The sequence below is a fragment of the Leiobunum rupestre genome, chromosome 1 (genome assembly GCF_980474605.1).
Source record: "Leiobunum rupestre chromosome 1, qqLeiRupe1.1.hap1, whole genome shotgun sequence".
In the NCBI taxonomy this organism is placed as follows: domain Eukaryota; kingdom Metazoa; phylum Arthropoda; class Arachnida; order Opiliones; family Sclerosomatidae; genus Leiobunum; species Leiobunum rupestre.
In genome coordinates, this window is record NC_143384.1 from 29123082 (window position 1) to 29140724 (window position 17643).

General features: G+C 33.7%; 1 protein-coding gene across 3 annotated transcripts in view; it reads right to left on the bottom strand.

The window, feature by feature from the left end:
• The window catches only part of LOC149962067 (cadherin-like and PC-esterase domain-containing protein 1), a 221906-nt gene that overhangs the window by 80063 nt on the left and 124200 nt on the right, over nt 1-17643 (bottom strand). For 2 of the 3 annotated variants that reach the window (XR_016481254.1, XM_090178261.1), the window contains exon 3: nt 13101-13261. The gene's annotated coding sequence lies outside the window, so the exon portion shown is untranslated. The remainder of the gene's footprint in view (nt 1-13100; nt 13262-17643) is intronic. The other variant, XR_016481258.1, reaches the window with a different exon arrangement.

Consider the following 17643-nt stretch of genomic DNA (forward strand, 5'->3'; position numbering starts at 1 on the left):
AATGCGCGCCGCTTTCTGGCTAATTAAATGTTTCTGATTTTGGTGTTTTTTCGTGTTCCCCCGTTCGCGTTACTAATAATTAATTTTATGGACTTTTTATCGCTACCGAAATGTATTATGTTGTACGCGGTCGTACAGTGAAAAATTAATCATTTAGATTGACTTTGATTGGAGTGAAAAAATTATTAATATTTACTAATTTTCAAAATTATCGGATTTTATTGGACTATTTTTGATTGTTTTTATTAATATTTATCCAATTAGTAGTTTTTATTATTAATAATTAAGTTTTGAGAAACTCAACTAGCTGATTACTATTATTAATATGATTACTCGGAACAACTCCTTCTGCGTTGAGTTTGCAAGTTCTCTCCCCACTGGTTTAAGGGGTTTTCCCCCGAGCTCTTCGGTTTCCCCTTCTATAAAAACTTGTAGAGGTTAACGGTAATAGTTAGTGTAGGGAGCTGTTGGCTCGCGTGGCATGAAGGGCTAGCCGCCACCCTCCTACGCATTGTAAACCGGCCACCTGAATTAATGGCTTTAAAAGTCGCATGATGACTTAGGCCTTGGGTGGTGCCTTGGGTATTAGCCTAGCTGATTATTATTATTATTATTATTATTCTTATTATTTTGAGTGATAAATTGAATATTAGATAATTGACAAAATTATCGGATTTCGTTGGACTATTTTTGATTGTTTTTATTAATTTTATCCCAAATAGTAGTTTTTATTAATAATAATTACGTTTTGCGAAACTCAACTAGCGGATTAATATTATTAATATTATTATTTCGAATGAGGAAATGAAACTTAACTAATTGAAAAAATTATTGGATTTTATATGATTAATTTTCATTGTTTTTATTAATTTTTATCCCAATTAGTAGTTTTTATTAATACAAATTAAGTTTTGTGATACTCAACCAGCTGATTACTATTATTAATATGATTATTTTAGTGATAAATTGAATATTAATTAACTGAAAAAATTATCTGAAATTAATGGGGTATTTTTGGTTGTTTTTATTAATTTTCACCCTAATTAGTAGTTTTGGTTGTAATGAATTGAAAACAGTTAAGTTTTGAGAAAATCAACTTGAACTTTACTAGTTCTTTAACATTATTATTTATAATTGAAATATTAAGAAAATATGTAAAAACTTAATTTTCAAGGTGTTACACAATCAATTGATTTTATGATGCAATAGTCTATATTATATGGGTCATGTTAACGATTTGTAACTAAATAATACCATTTAAGTAGTTTTGATACTGCCGTAGTAAAGTTCATCCCATTTATAAAATTTTTACACAAAACAATTTTAACCACTACACACGCCAACATAAAACCATAAGTATATAATATATTTTACTGAGATAATTTCACAGATTGACTTCATTACGGGAATAGAAACGAACCCTAGCGAGACAAGGACGAACGACCGAAAAAATACACTATGCAGTCTTTGTCTAAATAAAAGTGTCATACTACTAGGACAACGTTATAGACTTATGATAAAATATTTAACGCCATATACATAAGCACAGTGACTAGTTTGAAATTAAAGCCAACAGTTGAACCTCACGCGGCGAAATATTTAACAAATGACCTTCGGGTAATTTTCGAAGAAACCTAGATGGCGCTTTTAAATCCGCGAACGGGCCGAAAAAGTTTGTTTTAACTAATTACAATAAATAACAATAGGGGAAAAGCCGCCATCTAGCGTCCAAATAAAATCCGTCATTTACTTTTATTATTAAAGCAAGTGTCGGCTCGACGTTAAGTAGGTCTTTTTTCAACAGATGTCACTAGCGTCGAAATAAAAACAAGATAGTTAAGCTACATTTTGACCCAAAAGGCGGGTACTTATAGGTACCCCTCGTGTTGATTGGATTGTTTGAAAATTGATCAATAACATAAATTAAAGCAATTATAAATAATATTTTTTAAAAAGGATGTATAATTTGGGTTAAATTCCACTAAAAGTAGAATAAAAGTTGTCTAAATATACTACTCTACAATGGCTCTCTGACGATGTTATCATTTGGCTATTTTGAATTTTAACTTCCTTTGCCATTAATAGATGGCACCACGCTCTCCGCTTTTTTTCGAAGAATCGGATAGATTCATGGCCATCTCTAATAACAGGGGCCTTTCCATAATACAGGTGGCAATGATAGAGCCGCCACTTGCTTTAAATGGAATATATCGTGATCACGTTATGTAAATGCGTCATAAGCAGAACGCGGGTAAAACCGACTAGTAAGTGCTAATAATTATTGATAGACCAAAACCAGCCGGTAGTCGTACATCGAAAAGGTGTGTTTAACCAACAGGGGGCCTCGCTACGGAGCAGTAGCGCCGCGCTTAATAACGCCAATTATCAAAAGAACGGGAGGTTCTCTAACTCGATTTTGGGCTCTTTCCGGCACTCGCAACGTAGGAACGCCGCTAGAGAGGAATTTGCGTGAACACCACTTCGATATGCCGCTATTTCGCGATGACAAAGATAGATGGCGTGGCACACGATTCGGAATAATTTCACGCACTTGATGTAATTAGAAATTCGATAACCACTTTTTTGCGGTGGATTTATATTTTTTCGATTTCATTTATGGAAAACAATCTCGTGACCATTTTACTTTACAAGTGCCGAAAGTTGGTGTTTTTGCATCGGCCTTGAATGAAAGCCTGAAAGTGCTAGATTGAAAGCGCCATCTAGTTATCAAAACGTCAACCAGTGGCTCATTTTATCAAGTTATAAACTTTTATTATTTAGTTTCTTAATTTGGAACTAATTGAAACTTATCTGTAAATAAACCTTGGTCATAAAGCCGAGTGGAAAATGTGATATTTCTTGGTTTTTAAATATATCAAAGGTCATAATTCCGAGTGGAAAATGTGATATTTCACTGTTTTTAAAAAAAATAAAATTTGTTCGTACTGCCAGATCAAAATTGTGACATTTCTTTGTTTTTAATTAGATTATATATGGTCATAATGCCGAGTGGAAAATCTAATTTTCATTTGTTTTAAAATAAAAAAATTTGGTCATAATACCAGATCGAAAATGTGATATTTCTTTGTTGATAAATAAATTACATTTGTTCCAAATGTTATGTGGAAAATGTGATATTTCTTTGTTGATAAATAAATAACATTTGTTCCAAATGTTATGTGGAAAATGTGATATTTCTTTGTTTATAAATAAATGAATTACATTTGTTCCAAATGTTATGTGGAAAATCTGATATTTCTTTTGTTTTAAAATAATTTAAATTTTGTCATACTGCCAATTGGACAATGTGATATTTCCTTGTTTTTAAATAAACAAAATTTAATCGTGACCAGAAATGGAAAACAAAATATTTCTTTGTTTTAAAATAAACAAAATTTTGCGATAAAAAGTGGAAAATGTAATATTCCTTTGTTTTTAAATAATCCAGATTCAGTGTTATTTTTTGGTGATAAAATCTGATATTTTTCTTTTTAAATAAACAAAATTTTGTTATAATTTCGGGTGATAAAATTTTGCTTCAAAAATATAAATATAGAGTTAATTTGGTCTTCATAATAGCATTTTTGGTTGTCATGGCGTACGGCCACTTGTTCAAATTTCCACCACCGCGCGTCTCCACTGTCTGCTCAAAATTGGAACTACGCCCTTTAGGCAATAAAACAGTAATAAAACCCTACTTAAACGGGTCCGTTTACTACCTAAATTCCACAATAAAATAAACGCGAAATAAATCTTCAAGGAGGAAATATTAAATTTAAATATACAATTTCAATTTACAAATGAAACATAAAACAGCTGCTCCGTTAAAAAAAATGACCCCAATTCCAAAATGGAAGATATAAAAAAGCAGGGCCCGGAAAAGCGTGGGCCCATGCAGAAATATATTCAAATTTAAGCCATAGCGCGTACGTCAGAGAAATTGGCCCGGAAAAAATAAGGGCACAAATTTTCATACAATATTTTCTTATCACTTAGGCTGCGAAATGAAGGCCAGGCGTTCTTTTGGGCTGAAGAACGCGGGACGAAAGTGGCTCGTGGAAAGAGGCGATTTGGACGTTAAGAGGTAGCTCCGGTCGTCTATCCGTGGCCGGTAATCTATCCCGCGGAGGACCATTATAAGGCTCCGGAGGATGGCAGCGCAGATAGGGTTCTTATCTTTGTGAAGTTACAAGGATACGGGGCCGAGAAAAACGCATCGGGCTGAGAAAATGCTTCCCAAAAACATCTTGTTTTTCATGCTGTTAGGGCTGACTTTTATGGCTGTATTAGAATTGCCAGAATTTTCGTTTTCTTTTTGGCTGCGCTATACAAGGGGAGCTTAAAGGGTTAGTGACGGTAAAAATTAGGTTTGTATTATTTGAATAGTTTTGAGTATCTTTCTTGTTTTTGGGGTGTAGATTCTGTATAATACCACTCAGTAGCTTTAGCTATGACCATAGGGCTAAACACTGTACATTTTAATGAACACCGAATACATCGAATCAGTGAACGGTTACAGCGATTACCAAAATGAACAAATTACAGTTTGATAACGGAGCGATTACAGAGCGATTACCGTAGTCATTTCAGACAGTGTACACCGATTACAAAGAATCAGTAAACGGTTACAGTGATTACCCAAATGAAGGAATTACAGGATGATCCAAAGTGTGTTCTTTGGACGGGCCACTTCAAGCAATATAAATATTCATCTAAAGAAGATAATTCCGACGACAATTTTGTTTTGTGTGTTAAATTTTATTTAAAATTTAATTACAATACTCGACTAGTTTCGGTAGACAAAATCGTAGTCAAAATTATCTTCTTTAGATGAAAATATATATTGCTTGAAGTGGCGCCTAAAACCAACACACCTTGGATCCTTCTTACAAAAATAGTCAGTAATGTGTCGCCCCCTATCGGTGCAACAGCGCGAAGTAATTTAATTACATCACGTGACGAAAAGCTCTTTTCAACGGAAAAGGAAATAGCGTGTAATTCTTTAGAAGTAGTTACTCTACCACAATTCACTTTGATAACCTTAATACAGGTGTGCTAATTTTAATGATTTACCTTGTTTTGTTCAATTGCGAAAAATTAATATTATAATTTACCACAACAAATTTTGCGCTAAGCCTCGGTCACAATACGCCAAGCATGTTCAGTTATACATAAGCTTTGGAAATCTCGACCAATCGTATCTAATAGACTAATCGGGGTTCTACATTAGAACGGTCACTATTTTAATAAAATAATTTACTTTAGTCCACTCGAATCCCATTTAACCCCAAAAACTGCATATTTGACGGTTTTCACATAACTCAGGGTTATTTCCTGACTTTTCGAGGTTTTTACTGACCATCTCCGGAGATTTTCCCCGACTTATTTTGTGCCAAGATTTTGTAAATTTTAACCTATATTTTAGAAAATTTTCCTATCTGCAATTAAAATTTAATTCCCTGACATTTCCCTGATTTTTAAACTAATTTTGAAAATTCCTTTACTTTTTCCTGATTTTTAGATCATTTTTAAAATTCCCTGATGTTTAGACTCATTTTTAAAATTCCCTGACTTTTCCCTGATGTTTAGACTCATTTTTAAAATTCCCTGACTTTTCCCTGATGTTTAGACTCATTTTTAAAATTCCCTGACTTTCCCCTGATGTTTAGACTCATTTTTAAATTTCCATGACTTTTCCCTGATGTTTAGATTAATTTTTAAAATTCCCTGACTTTTCCCTGATGTTCAGACTCATTTTTAAAATTCCCTGACTTTTCCCTGATGTTTAGATTAATTTTAAAAATTCCCTGACTTTTCCCTGATTTTTATAACCATATTCAAATTCCCTGACTTTTCCCTGATGTTTAGATTAATATTTAAAATTCCCTGACTTTTCCCTGATGTTTAGATTAATATTTAAAATTCCCTGATTTTTATAACCATATTCAAACTCCCTGACTTTTCCCGGAATTCAAGGTTTTCCAGCCATGTAACTAATTTTAAACATTTTAATAAATAATGCATAATTATTTTAATTATAAAATAAAAGGAAAAACGCAACCTAACCTTTAACTTAACCAAAATAACGGCTATTTAATTTAATTTTATTATCATTTAACTGAAACGCATGTTTTCGGTCGAATGGGATTCGGTTAAATAGTATATAACGAAATTGACGACTACATATTTTTATTTCTATCAGTTCCAAAAACAAATCGGCGTTATTTATATTTTTCTATACTATTTAAGATAGCGAAACTCAGCCCAGCTGCACTTAACATTACAACTTTGCAAATAAAGTCTGTATTTATATTACCCAATACGATTTAGCTGGGCCACCGACTGCTAACTGTCTACTAGGCCACGTAATTTCCCAGGAGGGCTACACTCTATATAACGTATTATTCGAAACAATTCTGCAACGCCGAAAGAGTAAGTCTGGGGATATTCAAATAGAAAAATTAGCCTAAGCTTTCCCTAGGCCTCGGTCATAAAACTAAATAAAAATAACCATTCGTATACGGATGATAAAAGGTAGGAAAAAAAAAGATTTTTTCAGAAATAATTTTAATAAAGAGCAACTAGACTACGGGGAAACTAAATTTAAATATTGAAGACGCCTACTTCTAAGTCAGGTATACATTTTATCTCAAAATTGAAACTTATTTATGACGTTATTCCGTTATCCGTATCGTAAATAACAAATATCCAATTTACAAACAAAATTTATTATTTATTCCCCGTATTTGAATTAAAATTAATTTTCTATAAGCGACAAGAATTTACCAAATTAATATTTGAATCTAAAATAACCTTTTCACACCCCAAAATTAAATCGGCAATTATCTTTTAACAGCCCAAATTTCAACTCGAAAAATCAACTATATACGAAGTTATTTTACTTAAAAATACCCTATTCACACCCCAAAATTCAATCGACAATAATCTATTAACAGCCTAAATTTCCCCAACATACCCTTATTTAAATCAGCAATAACCTATTCACACCTCAAAATTTCACCCGAAAAAATATAATTTACGGCGTTATTTCAATCAACATTAACCTATTCACACCTAAAAATTCATAATTTACAGCGTTATTTCAATCAACAATAAACTATTCACACCCAAAATTCTATCGACAATTATTTATTATTAGCCCAAATGTTCACGCGAAAAATTAACTATATACGCCGTTATTTAAATCAACAACAACAAATTCACACCCAAAGTTCAATCGACAGTAATCTATTCACGCTACAAATTTTAACTTTTAAAATCAACCATAACCTATTCACACTCTAAACGTCAGTCAACAATAATCTATTAACAGCCCGTAATTTCCACTCGAAAAATCAACTATTTACGCTGTTATTTCAATCAACAACAAAATATTCACACCACAAAATTGTATCAAAAAATATAATATACGGCGTTATTTAATCAACAATAAACTATTCCCACCCAAAATTCAATCGACAGTAATCTATTCACACTACAAATTTTAACTTTTAAAATCAACCATAACCTATTCACACTCTAAACTTCAGTCAACAATAATCTATTAACAGCCCGTAATTTCCACTCGAAAAATCAACTATTTACGCCGTTATTTCAACTTGAAAAATCTACTATTTACGCCGTTATTTCAACTCGAAAAATCAACTATTTACGGCGTTATTTAGACTCGAAAAATCATTTATTTACGCCGTTATTTAGACTCGAAAAATCAACTATTTACGGCGTTATTTAGACTCGAAAAATCATTTATTTACGCCGTTATTTAGACTCGAAAAATCTACTATTTACGCCGTTATTTAGACTCGAAAAATCTACTATTCACACCGTTATTTCAACTCGAAAAATCTTTTATTTACGCCGTTATTTCAATCAACAATAATCTATTCACAACCCGAAATTCCACCCAAAAAATTACCTTTATACGGAGTTATTTCAAAGAAGGTACTAGTTACACCCAAATTCCACCAAAAATAAATCGGCCAATTTACGTTATCGATGATATAACTACGAAAAGAAAAAATCCCTATCCTAAGCGAATGTTTAAGAAAAATTAGGGGTTTTCTGAAAAAATGAACAGGGTTTTTAGTCGCTAAGCAGTATGGAATTTGTATATCTGAGAAAAGATTTTTCGCTACATAGTTAATTTGAAAACGGGGCAAAAAATGTTGATGGATGATCTTTCGGTATATCGTTTTCCGTTAACGAGATTTTAAGCGTCGTCGCTGTTTTTAAACAGAATTTCTTTTTTACATTATTATTGTGTAGTATGTCATTGGCTGGATTATTAATGGTCAGGGTGTACGGCCAATTTGTAATGCGAGGTTAATAAACGTTTCTTTATCATATAGATTTAATGGGTTTTTTTTGCTTCAACGGGGTTTCTGCTAAATAAAATTATAGGTACTTTCATCTTGGGAGATTAAACAGGTCGTATTTTAGACGGGTTAGGGCTCGCGCTACCAAACGCCTAGAAATAACGTAAAGGGTAAACAGTCTACGCGAAAAAGGTACGTTTACATTTCCACACGTTCTACCTACCCGTTTTCTAAAGCGGGCTTAATCTTACTATTTTCTTTCAAATAGTATGTTTCAATCCAAGTCAAGTTAATAAGAATTATTGTTAAACCAAAATTTTATTTATTTAGAGACGATTTTTACTAGTGTTGTAAGACGGAAAATTTCTGGAAAATGACCGAGACCTTTTTTCCAGGTAAATTTCCGTATTTTTTCCATGATTAGTCTAATATTGTTTTAAAGAAATGAATAAAAACCACTATTGCACAGTAAAATAGTTTTGTTTATTAAAACGCTACGGCCGTTTCGGCGCACTAACCGGCGTCGTCGTCAGGCGAATACAAAATTCGCCTGACGACGACGCCGGTTAGTGCGCCGAAACGGCCGTAGCGTTTTAATAAACAAAACTATTTTACTGTGCAATAGTGGTTTTTATTCATTTCTTTAAAATTTTAAATGTACAGGACAGTTCCACAATATTTGTCTAATATTGTTTGCCAATTTAAATAAAGCGGCATTTTCACCTCATTTTTTCGAATCTTAAAGTAAAACTAAACCTCTAGACTAGCATTAAACTAATCAACAATGTAACACTATTAATGTTTTGTAGTATGTTTATTGTTATTTGACGTTTTATATCGACAAAAAGGTAAAAACATAAAAAAATCCTTAAAAAGTAATTTATGTTTGAATTTTTTATATTTCCGATTTGCGGAAAAGTTTCTGGAAAATTAACAACTCTGATTTTTAGCGTTGATAATAATCGCCCTCACGTTCGAAGAATAAGCTTCTTTACCCCTAACACCAATCAAATCAGCCTAGTATCTCATTGGTTTCCTAAAATTGACGTTTTCCGAAGCGATTGAAGTACACATTGGTGACGTTTTTATTTCCCCCCTCCTGAGCCGGGGGGGTTAAATTTCACTATAACCGAGCCTTACACAAATTTTAAGAAATTAAAATACTTAAAAATAGCTCTTACCAATACACTCTTTTTTTGGGAATTTTGCTGGGCGCGTTCATGTTGAGTTTACCCCCCTTAACCCCCATTCTCCATATCGTGGGACCAAAGACCCGAACCTACACCCTCCACCGGTGGTTCCAGGTAATGGCCGACTAGCGGGCGGCCGAAAAGAGGGGTCAAAAACACCGTGAAAAAGTGTGTATAGGTCTTCGAGTAAAAAACTAAATACAACAAAATAAAATAGCCAGAAATTAAAATGATAGACCGGTTTTGACCTATTTCACACCGAAAAGAAACTAAGCCTAAACATTATATTTATCGGCTATTCATGGCCGATATATCGGCGGTAATTTTGGACGATATTTCAGGCGATAATAACAAATTTATCTATCATAATAGTAGTGCATATGATAAAATCATTGTAAGAGACGGTTCAGTACACTGTCATACCATTTTATTTTAATTTCTCATGAAAAAAAGTTTGCAAGAGCATTTCCGAATATGTTTCTTTTCATTTTACGTGATACATATTAATAAATAATAATAATAATAATAATCAGCTAGGCTAATACCCAAGGCACCACCCACGGCAGAAGTCATCAAGCGACTTTTAAAGCCATTAATTCAGGTGGCCGGGTTACAATGCGTAGGAGGGTGGTGGCTAGCCCTTCATGCCACGCGAGCCAACAGCTCCCTACACTCACTATTACCGTTAACCTCTACAAGTTTTTATGGAAGGGGAAACCGAAGAGCTCGGGGGAAAACCTCTCTAGCCAGCAGGGAGAAAACTTGCAAACTCAACGCGGAAGGAGAGGTTCCGAGTTGTCACCCAGTGCCATAAGCTGGGATCGAACCTGGCTCCACTTGCTGCGAGGCGAAAGTGTCAACCACTCTACCACCCCACGTATTACTTTTGTTTTAAAAAGTATTGCAAGTGTTCTTACTGTACCTAGGGTAAAATAAATCCCACTTATTGTACAATAAAAGGTGATTGTAACTTTTATTGTACAATAAGAGGGGTTTCAATTTTAATTTATCGTATTTTATGCACAGGTGCCGCTTTTAACTTTATTACACTGTACCTGGCCATTAAATAGCTACTTAAAAAAGGGTCCAGACCGTTTTTTTTTAAAAAAGAACACATTCAACTTTTTACAGGTTCCTTGATTTTTAAAAATCGAAATACGTGGATACGTTAGGGCCATCTATCGAGGAAAAACGGTACTTCGGAAACCCTTTTCATAGAACCGACGCAAAGTAGCAATTTAAGAAGACGCGACACCTCGAAAATTCCACGTAACGAAAGAAGCTTTTTTATCAGTAAAACGACAATTTATATTCAAAGTACACCTTTGGCTCGTCCACCTGGTTTTGTCCTAATCGAGATTTTTTTTCGGATCTTTTTTTTCCTGGCCTTTTCAAAAATTGATGAGAATTGACAATAACAGCTAAAAGCACCTTCGACGGGGCGTTTTAAGAGCGCACGTCGAATCTAGATGGCGCCAATAACAACGTTTGCTTTGTTGTTTTTCCACCCACGTCATTTCAAAGATGTTAAGAGTATATTTGGCCGCGCGCTCTCTAGAAAAGCAATGATCGGGCAGTCGCCTTTTCACCTTAGGAAAGGTTCTTTAGTTTTTATTGTGTTTTTGGACGACTTCAGCACCGAAAGATGTTCGTTCCGTGTTCTTTAAAAGAGCGCCTTTTAATGTCTGACTGTCGCTTAGCGTAATGTGGCCGGCCAATTGCTATTGATGGCGATGGGTAGATATTTTCCGACTTTTACGCTCTATTTAGGGGTATAAATAACAGTTAAGTGAAGAGGAATGGCTTCGGGTTATACGATATCGAGTTGAAATAAAAAATATAAAGTTATTTGAGCTGTAAATTCAGCACAAAATAGGGATTTTCTTTAATTTGTATGGCGGTCCATTTTCTACATTTACCCTTTTTTAGGTATAAATAGCATTTAAGTAAAGATAAAACTGGGGAATATTTATTTGAACTCGAAATTCAGCACAAAATAGGGATTTTCTTTAATTTGTATGGCGGTCCATTTTCTACATTTACCCTTTTTTAGGTATAAATAGCATTTAAGTAAAGATAAAACTGGGGAATATTTATTTGAACTCGAAATTTAGTACAAAATAGCGTATTTTTCTTTACTTATAAATTTGGTTATTACTATTACAGTTTATTTGTAGGTGTAAATAGCAATTACGTAAATAGGAATGACTGTAGGGTTTAAAGTGTAATATTAAGAAATATAGTTAATTCCATTAAAATGCAGTACAAAATAGCGTATTTTTCCATGTTTGAAAATTTTGTTTATGGCATATTTTCTTACTTTTACAGATTATTTATAAGTCCAAATGGCAATTACGTAAATAAGAATGACTGTTGGGTATATGGTAAAAAGTTTAATATTAAGAAATATAGCTAATTCCATTCAAAATCAGTCCAAAATAGCGTATTTTAAGAAAATAGCCAATTTTGTTTATAGTACATTTCTGAATTTTACGGTTTATTTAGAGGTATAAACAGCAATTAAGTAAAGAAAATGAGTATTATTGGTTTTATTTCCATATTGAATAAAATTTCCGTATTTTTCTATAATGACTACTATTAAGGTTAATTTGGAGGTATAAATAGCAGTTCGAAAAACAAATAACTGCAGGTTATACTATATCAAGTTTAAGTAATGAAATCCATACAGGTTTGCATTCGAAATTCAGCACAAAATAGCGTGTTTTTTAAGAATAACAAATTTTAATTATGGTATATTTTAATACATTTAAAAGTATTTTTAGAATTTGAGTAACGGAAAATACTTAAAATATACATATCTTATCAAACAGAAATTGACAGTTATTTAAACTCTAAACTAAAGGTATTTCATTTTCTTCCAACATGGAAATGTATTTGAAGTATTTAATTTTATTTACTTTATTTAGTAAATAATATGTAGCTTTGGAAGTGGTCGTTTGATTAATATTTAAGATTTTTACAATAGTTACAAAATTATGGAATCAGTGGCAGCTAGGAGCAAAAAACACAAGGAGAACGCAGCTAGCCTTTCAACACGCTAACGCAGTGTTGTGTACAAATTTCATTGGACAAGCCTTTACGGTGAACGTCTTACGGACGTTGGGGAAGACAATTTCCGAATTTTTCCCTTCCAACACCAGCAGGTGATAAAGCGTCTAACCAATGAAAACTGTACACAAGAAAATGGACGACTTTTGACGGGTTGCGTTCTCCTTGTGTGGGGTGCTGTGTTTGTTGCTCCTAGGTGGCATTATGTTACGAATAAACTTAAAAATCCTAGAATCCGTAATTTTCAACAAAAATTCAAATTTCGTGCGATTGAACTGTTAGTTAAAAATGGATCAATACTACTTAAACTAAACCTACCGCCGCCTGAGCTTACTTCCAGCGTAAGCTTGCATAAATTCGTAAATAACCCAATACCTTTATCAACCTAAACAACGCAAACTATACCTCATTCGCCCCTTTTAACCACGTAGATTACTAAGCCTTTCAGAGCCATTAGTGTACACTGCCTGGAGCCAAATGCGTCCCAATTTGAAAGTTTTCTTACCTGAGAAAACATGACTCTTGTCTTAGCGTCGTTGAATAATTAAAATTGGTTTTTCTTTCCGAGACCTCCGCTAGGAGGCTCTAGAGGGAATTAAAGGCCCTTATTGCTATTGATCCGCCGATAGCGAAAGTCTTCGGGGAGATGACCCACTACCGATACTTCTGTAAAGAGAAGAAAAGAAAATATATAGTTTGACTGTATTTCTTTTTACCAAATACAAAATTGATAAGCAATTGGCCTGTATTGGCTACGGTTTTATCTCCAGGATTAGGACTTGTGTAAACTTATAAGCTTAAAATGACGAAAAAAAGGGCTGACTTAATTAAGCGTTAATGGAAAGGCACAATGAAAACTTAAAAGCTTAAAATGACGAAGCTACGGGCTGACTTAATTGAGCCTTAATGGAAAGGCACAATGAAAACTTAAAAGCTTAAAATGACGAAACTACGGGCTGACTTAATTAAGCCTTAACGGAAAGGCACAATGAAAACTTAAAAGCCTAAAATGCAAAGCTACGGGCTGACTTAATTGAGCCTTAATGGAAAGACACAATTAAAACTTAAAAGCTTAAAATGACGAAAAAAGGGCTGACTTAATTAAGCGTTAATGGAAAGGCACAATGAAAACTTAAAAGCTTAAAATGACGAAGCTACGGGCTGACTTAATTGAGCCTTAATGGAAAGGCACAATGAAAACTTAAAAGCTTAAAATGACGAAACTACGGGCTGACTTAATTAAGCCTTAACGGAAAGGCACAATGAAAACTTAAAAGCCTAAAATGCAAAGCTACGGGCTGACTTAATTGAGCCTTAATGGAAAGGCACAATTAAAACTTAAAAGCTTAAAATGACGAAAAAAGGGCTGACTTAATTAAGCGTTAATGGAAAGGCACAATGAAAACTTAAAAGCTTAAAATGACGAAGCTACGGGCTGACTTAATGGAGCCTTAATGAAAAGGCACAATGAAAACTTAAAAGCTTAAAATGACGAAAAAAAGGGCTGACTTAATTAAGCGTTAATGGAAAGGCACAATGAAAACTTAAAAGCTTAAAATGACGAAGCTACGGGCGGACTTAATTGAGCCTTAATGGAAAGGCACAATGAAACATTAGTAGACGAAATAATAAAGCTTTATTAGGGTAAAATTTAGCTTTAGTAGGAGAATTAGTTGAACTTTCGTACGGAAAATAATTGAATAATTTATCTAAGGTAGAGGATATGAGGCCTAAATAGGGGGATAATTTACCATTGGTAGATAAGTAATAACGCCTTGGTAGGGAAAATAAGACCTTAGTTTTAATAGGGTCAAATTGGCTTATGTGGGGTTAAATATAGCTTACAAAGAAGTAAATGTAGCTTAAGTAGGGTTAAAAATAGCTAAATTTGGGTAAAATTTAGATAAAGAAGGGTCAAATTTAGCTTAAATAGAGTGAAATATAACTTTAATAGGTTTAAATATAGCTTTAGTAGGGTTAAATATAGCTTAAATAGGGTAAATTATAACTTTAGTAGGGTTAAATATAGCTTAAGGAGGGTAAAATATATAGTATATAGTATATATTAAAGTAATACTAAATATAGCTTAAGAGGGGTTAAATATAGCTTAAGTAGGGTAAAATCTAGCTTAAATTGGGTAAATTATAACTTTAGTAGGGTTAAATATAGCTTAAGGAGGGTAAAATATATAGTATATAGTATATATTAAAGTAATACTAAATATAGCTTAAGGAGGGTAAAATATATAGTATATAGTATATATTAAAGTAATACTAAATATAGCTTAAAGCCCCATTTTCATGCTCGCTGGTAGCGGGTAAAAATCGACAAAATCCGCTTCAGCTATACACTTTATCACTTTCCGCGTCGATCTGTTTCAAGCAGATATTTTAGCTTTATTTTCACGCTTGCGAGTGGCGGAAGCAAATTTTGACGAGTTTTATCCACTACCAGCGAGCATGAAAATGGGGCTTAAGAGGGGTTAAATATAGCTTAAGGAGGGTAAAATACAGTATATAGTATATATTAAAGTAATACTAAATAAAGCTTAAGAAGGTGTTAAATATAACTTAAGTAGGGTAAAATTTTGCTTAAATTCGGTAAAATATAACGTTAGTAGGGTTAAATATAGCTTAAGGAGGGTAAAATTTAGCTTAAATTGGGTAAATTATAACTTTAGTAGGGTTAAATTTAGCTTAAGGAGGGTAAAATTTAGCTTTAATTGGGTAAAATACAACTTTAGTAGGGTTAAATATAGCTTAAGGAGGGTACAATATATAGTACATAGTAAATATTAAAGTAAGACTAAATATAGCTTAAGTGGTGTAAAATTTAGCTTTAGTGAAATATACAATTAAGCTTTCATAAGGAAAATAAGTAAGATAAATAATTAAGCTTTTTTAGGGAAAAAGGCTTTAACAGAGTAAATAATTTAGATTTAGTTGGATAACTTATTAAGCCTCGGTATGGAAAACCCGAAACAATTATAAATTTAAGCCCTATCAACATATACATGATAGCAAACCACCAATTTAGCTCATATCAACATGGATTTCCATAATTTAAACCCACTAAAAAAAATCTAATTTCGAGGTTCTCAATATTTAAATGGATAATCTTATCTCTATCTCCGGGTCCGTATGGATCCGGGCGCGAGGAGTTGGAATCGATATTAATTCAAACAGAGATGATAGAAAAAAGGTAGGCTGGTAATTGGATTTTTATTGGCAAATAGTGTCCGTTGAGCAGAGACGATTCCGCAATATGGAGATATGAACAAACAGAAGAAATAATAGGTTTTCTACGATTTCTAGATATTTCTCTGGAGATAAATTCTGCCGCTTTCAAAATATTTACTTCCAGTATTGACGGCCGTTGAAATTGAGAAGAGTCCGATCCGCGAATTCGCAAATTATACGTTGCGACGCCAAACGCTCAGTGACTGCACCTAGATTCAATTTGGAACTGTGTTTTGCAGTGTGTTGGTACGAGGTTAAGATCGAACGAAACAACGGGAACGTATACGCGAACGTCTATGAGACCGATAGGTCCGTCATGTCGATATTTGTTGTAACGGTTTTTTTATTTTCTAATAGAGTTTATCCATATTCAAATTAAAACTATATTTTGTTCCAAAATATTTCCGAATTCTTTCCAAAATATTTTCGAATTATTTCCAAAATATTTTCGAATTCTTTCCAAAATATTTTCGAATTCTTTCCAAAATATTTTCGAATTCTTTCCAAAATATTTTCGAATTCTTTCCAAAATATTTTCGAATTCTTCCCCAAATATTTCCGAATTCTTCCCCAAATATTTCCGAATTCTTCCCCAAATATTTCCGAATTCTTCCCCAAATATTTCCGAATTCTTTCCCAAATATTTCCGAATTCTTTCCCAAATATTTACGAGTTCTTTCTTAAACATTTCCTGTTTTGACAAAGCATTTAAAGGATTTTCGATTCGATATCGGAACGTGAACTTCATGATCAGGAATATTTGAGCAGGGTTACATCCTAAATAAAATAACAGGATCTATATGGTCAACAAGGTTTAATGCCATCCCATAATATAGCGTTACTCGACTATGCGTCCTGTAATAACGACTCGTTATAACAGGACGCATAGTCGAATAAATTAGGTTTAGTCGAATATCAGAACATATAAATCAAAGGTAAAGAGTAGAATTCGCGAGATGTACGATAAATGGTATTGTCCCAAGGAAACGTTTCCAAGTACCGTTAATCGACCACATCTAAACCGGGTTATTAATCGAACAGACACGCTTGGTGCAACGCCAGTTTACGTTTCCCCATCCCGAAATCCAATAAGAAAAAATGCTCGTCTGTGGAATGGCAGCGAACATGCATCCAATCAAGCAAACCGAGAGAAACTTTCGTTCCTCTTCATAGATCGGGCCCGTGGAAGGGGGCGGGGCCCGAAGAGCACGAAATGGAGAGGTCGGCGGTGGAGGGCCCCGCACGAAGGGCCAATAATGCGGGGGGGGGGCGTCCTTTAAATATAAGAGCGAAGCGGACCTCGGAGCAGACCGCAAAATAAGCAGCCCGATATCGGAGATAGATCTGCAAAAGCGAGCTGCCTTTAAGTACTTATCGATAAATCATACGCCAGCAAAACGGGCCGCAACTCAACACGACAAATTCACCTCCTCCTTCTGAATTTTAATGATTTTTTCTTCACTTCGCTTATCTTTCGTGGCTTTTTCGACCAGCCCTTGGATACAATAGAGATATTAAGCGCACGCTATCCAATAAGTAGACTATAACGTATGGTTTTAGAATGTATTTATTTATTTTTATCACGCTCTAGCAGTAAGCGACTTTCAAATAAAACCAAATCAAAACAGTTCGGCATCTCATCGGCTTTATAAAAAGTTGCAGCCTACGCCGGTGTCGTTTTTCGTTGCCCCCTCTCGTGCCGGGGTCAACTTAGACCACGATAAGCGCGGGCAGTCATTTTCCCTAAATCTAAATAAAAACTACGGTTTGAAAACAATTTTTATGGTAATTGGTCAAAACTGGTTTTC